Source organism: Nerophis lumbriciformis, linkage group LG04, assembly GCF_033978685.3.
Source record: "Nerophis lumbriciformis linkage group LG04, RoL_Nlum_v2.1, whole genome shotgun sequence".
In the NCBI taxonomy this organism is placed as follows: domain Eukaryota; kingdom Metazoa; phylum Chordata; class Actinopteri; order Syngnathiformes; family Syngnathidae; genus Nerophis; species Nerophis lumbriciformis.
This window is the reverse complement of record NC_084551.2, coordinates 49831501-49837500: the sequence shown is the minus strand read 5'-3', so window position 1 is coordinate 49837500 and position 6000 is coordinate 49831501. Positions and strand designations below refer to the sequence as shown.

At 38.9% G+C, this 6000-nt stretch overlaps 1 protein-coding gene across 1 annotated transcript in view; it reads right to left on the bottom strand.

Annotated features, from left to right (window-relative positions):
* LOC133605465 (homeodomain-interacting protein kinase 3-like) overlaps window positions 1-6000 on the bottom strand; it is a 33204-nt gene that overhangs the window by 4213 nt on the left and 22991 nt on the right. Inside the window, exon 17 of the mRNA XM_061958813.2 lies at window positions 2192-2300. The gene's annotated coding sequence lies outside the window, so the exon portion shown is untranslated. The remainder of the gene's footprint in view (window positions 1-2191; window positions 2301-6000) is intronic.

Sequence of the window (6000 nt, the reverse complement as noted above, 5' to 3'; positions counted from 1 at the left end):
TTGAGTCTATTTAGCTGATTGGAGAGCCAGCTTCCGCAGCTAGTGGGTCCATGACGATGACTTCTGTTTTGTTTGATCAGCCGTTTTACTGCCATGTTACAGACACCGTTTGGAAACAATAAAGGTATGTAAATAAACCTTTACAAAATATTTCACAACATATATAGTCCGGCTAATATATGTCAAACATTTTTATAAATGGTTGATTTATATAGGCTAGTAAGGTAAAGTTTTGTACCTGACAAGTTATATAAATATAACCATTTATAAATACACATCAGTAGGCTAAAAACCTCTTCAACATACTATGTAAAAAAAAAAAAAGTCCTTCTAAAATGTAGTGTGTGCGGCTTATATATCGATGTGCTTTATAGTCCGGAAAATAGGTTACTTTAAGATGAATTATGAACCAGAAACTTATATTTTTGAAGCTGAGTATAAGGAGGATGATGTACAAGTTTTAGAAGCTGTGTGCTAAACAGATGCAGCTTTAGTGAAACACTAAGCCTCATGTAGCAGTATTGCTAAGTGCTAACGAGATATGCAAACTATGAACATAATAAAACAATCACTTACTATACGATGTCTGCTCTCACTGGGATGCCGACTGATGGGATGTTTATATCTTCGTGTTTGGATAAATAATTAAACATCATTGTAAAAGGTGGTCAAACAAACATTTATTTGTGTCTTTCTTGCCATCTGCGGATCTAAGTTGGACGTCAAAATGACCACAACCTTCAATGCATGATTTATAATCTAGAATTTACTTTCACCAACTCAGAGGCGATGCAGCAGCTCAATGTCAATATAGCAGCATCAGTTCTCTGCGATCACGACACCGCTTAAATAGTGTGTCTGTGTTAGGGCTTATAATAACAATATTGCTAATGCTTGGTTAATATCCAGGTCACAATTTTTGAATGTTTTGTTACAGGGCTCGGGTGGAATATATTGCTCCTATTAGCTGCTTTGTCAGCCACCTCGTTGGCACGTTGTGTAAATGGTAAATAAAAACAGAATACAATGATTTGCAAATCCTTTTCAACTTATATTCAATTGAATAGACTGCAAAGACAAGATACTTAATGTTCGAACTGGAAAACTGTTATTTTTTGCAAATATCAGTCCATCTTAGATGAGCTCGGGCCCAGCGAAGCCGGCGGCGTTTCTGGGTGTTGTTGATAAATGGCTTTTGCTTTGCAAAGTAGAGTTTTAACTTGCACTTACAGATGTAGCGACGAACTGTAGTTACTGACAGTGGTTTTCTGAAGTGTTCCTGAGCCCATGTGGTGATATCCTTTACACACTGATGTTGCTTTTTGATCCAGTACTACCTGGGGGTTTCAAGGTCACGGGCATTCAATGTTACGTGCAGTGATTTCTCCAGATTCTGTGAACCTTTTGATGATATTACAGACCGTAGATGGTGAAATCCCTAAATTCCTTGCAATAGCTTGTTGAGAAATTTTGTTCTTAAACTGTTCGACAATTTGCTCACGCATTTGTTCACAAAGTGGTGACCCTCGCCCCATCCTTGTTTGTGAACGACTGAGCATTTCATGGAAGCTGCTTTTATACCCAGTCATGGCACCCACCTGTTCCCAATTAGCCTGTTCACCTGTGGGATGTTCCAATTAATTTGATGAGCATTCCTCAACTTTCTCAGTCTTTTTTGCCACTTGTGCCAGCTTTTTTGTAACATGTTCCAAATGAGCTAATATTTGCAAAAAATAACAAAGTTTTCCAGTTGGAACATTAAATATCTTGTCTTTGCAGTCTATTCAATCGAATATAAGTTGAAAAGGATTTGCAAATCATTTCATTCTGTTTTTATTTACTTTACACAATGTGCCAATTTCCCTGGTTTTGGGTTTTGTAGAATACGGTCATAACAGAATTAATTTGTAGACGCTAATTTGTGTATTTTGAAAATAACACTCGATTTTGGCCTAAGTCAACGCAGTCAGGCCTGTAAACTAAATCCCTTTGTTTGTTTTTAATAGCATTCTATGTTCATCTCAGTTATTTACTTTATTCACTCAGTATGTCAATAAGACGTTGAACTAATATCTAGTTTATTTACTTCTTACAGATGTAAGTCAGGTTAAAACAGTATAAAAAATGATTTTTTTTTGCTGTATCACCCAGCCCTGGTTGTACACCACCCTGTGATACCTGCTGCACACACCAGGTTGTGTCGTTTCCATGGAGACCAAGGTCTTTTTCTCTCAGTTGACGCCTGGTCTTGCTGGAGGTTGCCTTTGTTGTCCGTGCAGATTTCATTCTCCTCCTTGAAGCTCCATAAGTGGACAGAGTTATACAAACATGTTATATTCTATTAGTATGTGACTTGTAGGGATGTAACGGTATCAAAATATCACGGTACGATATTATCGCGGTATGAAGGCCACGGTACGATATCATTGTGGAATATGTCCAAACAAAAATAAATGTTTAGGATAAACTCACTTACTGTAATTGAAAACAAACATAATGCTAAAATGTTTTAATCATATTATTTTACTACAAACATGAATTTTTAAGTCCAATGAATTAAGCAGGAACAAGCAAACATTAAAAAAGAAACTTACAGTTGCGTGTCTTTAAAGTGACAATGTTGTCGCGCACCACTCCTGCACAGCTGCAATCAATCAGCACTCATCACACCTGTCGCTGATGAGCTTCATTGGCTTCTTAAGCCAGTGCAGATCTGCGTTCCGGGACAGAACGTAGCTACCTGTCCTGTACACAGACCTCCGTTCCCGCGTCGTGAACTGTGTGTCTCGTCTCCCCGTATTCCCTCTGCTTCTCCGGCTGCTTCCTGGACTTTGACGCCTCGCTATTGCCCTCGACTTCCCGCCTGTCTCACGAACCGCTGAGCTGGTCTTGCCCCCCCTTGGACTTCCGCACCTCTCGCTCAACACTCTTCAGTTAATACCCACACACACACACACACACACACACACACACACACACACACACACACACACACACTTATTGTTTATATATATAAAATAAACCTAAAGCTAAAACGAGGTCCCTGCTGTCTGTGCCGTCTCCTTCCTCCTGTACACGTATCAAATGTACCATTTTTCGGACTACAAAAATCCTTTCATTTTCTCAAAAATCCTTTCATTTTCTCAAAAATCGACAGTGCGCCTTATGAACCGGTGCGCCTAAAGCACGGAATCATTCTGGTTGTACTTACCGACCTCGAAGCAATTGTATTTGGTACATGGTGTAATGATAAGTGTGACCGGTAGATGGCAGTCACACATAAGAGATATGTGTAGACTGCAATATGACGCCAGTAAACACAAACTTTAAATGTTCCATTGAAAATAAAGAACATTACACAAGGCACTCAAAAATATGTTAAAATATTTTAGTACGACTTTGAAGCCACACCGCTTGATTGATTGTCGACCCATTTCGGCTAACTAGTCAGAGATACAAGTATTACTATTGTGTGTGCACTATGACTTATTTTATCTGGCGTTTGTTTCACGATATTATGCAAAACCAACTTTTCTTACCTTCTGGTACCTGCTGATGTGTATTTGAGATCCGCATAAGTCCTGAAAAAGCCACTGTAGACTACGATGCCGTAGTTGATAAGCTTTTTCTTTTTCACTATCTTCTTGTTATGGGACGTTCACCCTCTATACTGTTGCCATTTCTAATATAAAGTAGTGTAAAGTTCTAACTTATGTCTCGCTATGGAAGCGCTAAAAACTACCAGTGTAGTGAGTTTCCACGGATGCGAAGATGCTGCTCCGTTGTTGATCTAATCAAAGTCTGAATGTGACCGGCAGTGAGACGATTGCAGAAAGCGGACTTTCTTACCTCCGCCAAAAAGATTATGTTTTCAACATAACTCAAAACGTTTACGGGCAGATTTTGATGAAATTTCTGCCACGAACACCCCTTACTTGCTGATTACGGCGTACCACGCCCCCACTTTGCCGGTCCCTCCCCGTGCAGAGGATTCTGGGAGATGTAGTTTATTTTCAGACCCGGCCAGCGCTAAAAAGCGCCAGAAAAAAACTACACACCAAGTTTTTGTTTCGTACCGTCAGACTTTGAAGCTGAAATACCGCGGCATCTACAATACCGTCACACCCTTACTTATTTAAGCACCAAATAAGATAGTATTACAGACAATAATGAAGAGTGTAACTTATGCACTTAAATTTTACTTACTACTTTGAGTTAGGGCGTCTTTAACGCTCATCTTCCTTTTCTTCAGTTTCACAAATCACGTTCAGGACTTCTGCAAAGTGTATTATAATGTTTGGCTATTCCATATTAAAATGAACTCCAACATTGCAGAAAGCGGACTTTCTTACCTCCGCCAAAAAGGTTATGTTTTCAACATAACTCAAAACGTTTACGGGCAGATTTTGATGACATTTCTGCCACGAACACACCTTACTTCCTGCTTACGGCGTACCACGCCCCCACCTTGCCGGTGCCTCCCTGCGCAGAGGATTCTGGGAGATGTAGTTTATATTCAGACCCCGGCCAGCGCTAAAGCGCCAGAAAAAAACTACACACCAAGTTTTTGTTTCGTACCGTCAGATTTTGAAGCTGAAATACCGCGGCATCTACAATACCGTCACACCCTTACTTATTTAAGTACCAAATAAGATAGTATTACAGACAATAATGAAGGGTGTAACTTATGCACTTAAATGTTACTTACTACTTTGAGTTAGGGCGTCTTTAACGCTCATCTTCCTTTTCTTCAGTTTCACAAATCACGTTCAGGACTTCTGCAAAGTGTATTATAATGTTTGGCTATTCCATATTAAAATGAACTCCAACATTGCAGAAAGCGGACTTTCTTACCTCCGCCAAAAAGATTATGTTTTCAACATAACTCAAAACGTTTACGGGCAGATTTTGATGACATTTCTGCCACGAACACACCTTACTTACTGCTTACGGCGTACCACGCCCCCACCTTGCCGGTCCCTCCCCGCGCAGAGGATTCTGGGAGATGTAGTTTATTTTCAGACCCGGCCAGCGCTAAAGCGCCAGAAAAAGGCAAACTACACACCAAGTTTTTGTTTCGTACCGTCAGATTTTGAAGCTGAAATACCGCGGCATCTACAATACCGTCACACCCCTACTTATTTAAGTACCAAATAAGATAGTATTACAGACAATAATGAAGAGTGTAACTTATGCCATATTTGCCAACCTTGAGACCTCCGATTTCGGGAGGTGGGGGGTGGGGGGATGTGGTCGGGTCGGGTCGGGGGCGTGGTTGGGGCGGGGCTAAGAGGGGAGGAGTATATTTACAGCTAGAATTCACCAAGTCAAGTATTTCATATATATATATATACATATATATATATATATATATATATATATATAAGAAATACTTGACTTTCAGTGAATTCTAGCTATATATATATATTTATTTTATTATATATATATATATATATATATATATATATATATATATATATATATATATATATATATATAAGAAATACTTGAATTTCAGTGTTCATTTATTTACACATTACACACACATAACACTCATCTACTCATTGTTGAGTTAAGGGTTGAATTGTCCATCCTTGTTCTATTCTCTGTCACTATTTTTCTAACCATGCTGAACACCCTTTCGCAGGTACCCAGAAAGGTTTCGAGTACCACCAAAAAAACTGAATCTCTGAAGACAGTATACAAATCTGTGTTAAAGGTGTACAAATACTGTTTGTATAATAAGCATGTTATTTTTTTTTTACAAATGAGGGTTAAGAGTTCAGTACTAAAAAAAAAAAGAAAAGAATGTGGCTTAAGTACAGTTTTTTAATTGAGCTGCTGCATTTTTTGGTTGGGTTGTTTATTTATTTTGAGTAACTTCTATACATTTCTAAAAGGGGAGGAATGTAATAGTGATCTATGTTTGTCTGCTGCCATCTCCTGGTGAATGTTGGCTATAGCATACTGGGGTTACTTTTTGGTTGGCCAACGATTTAC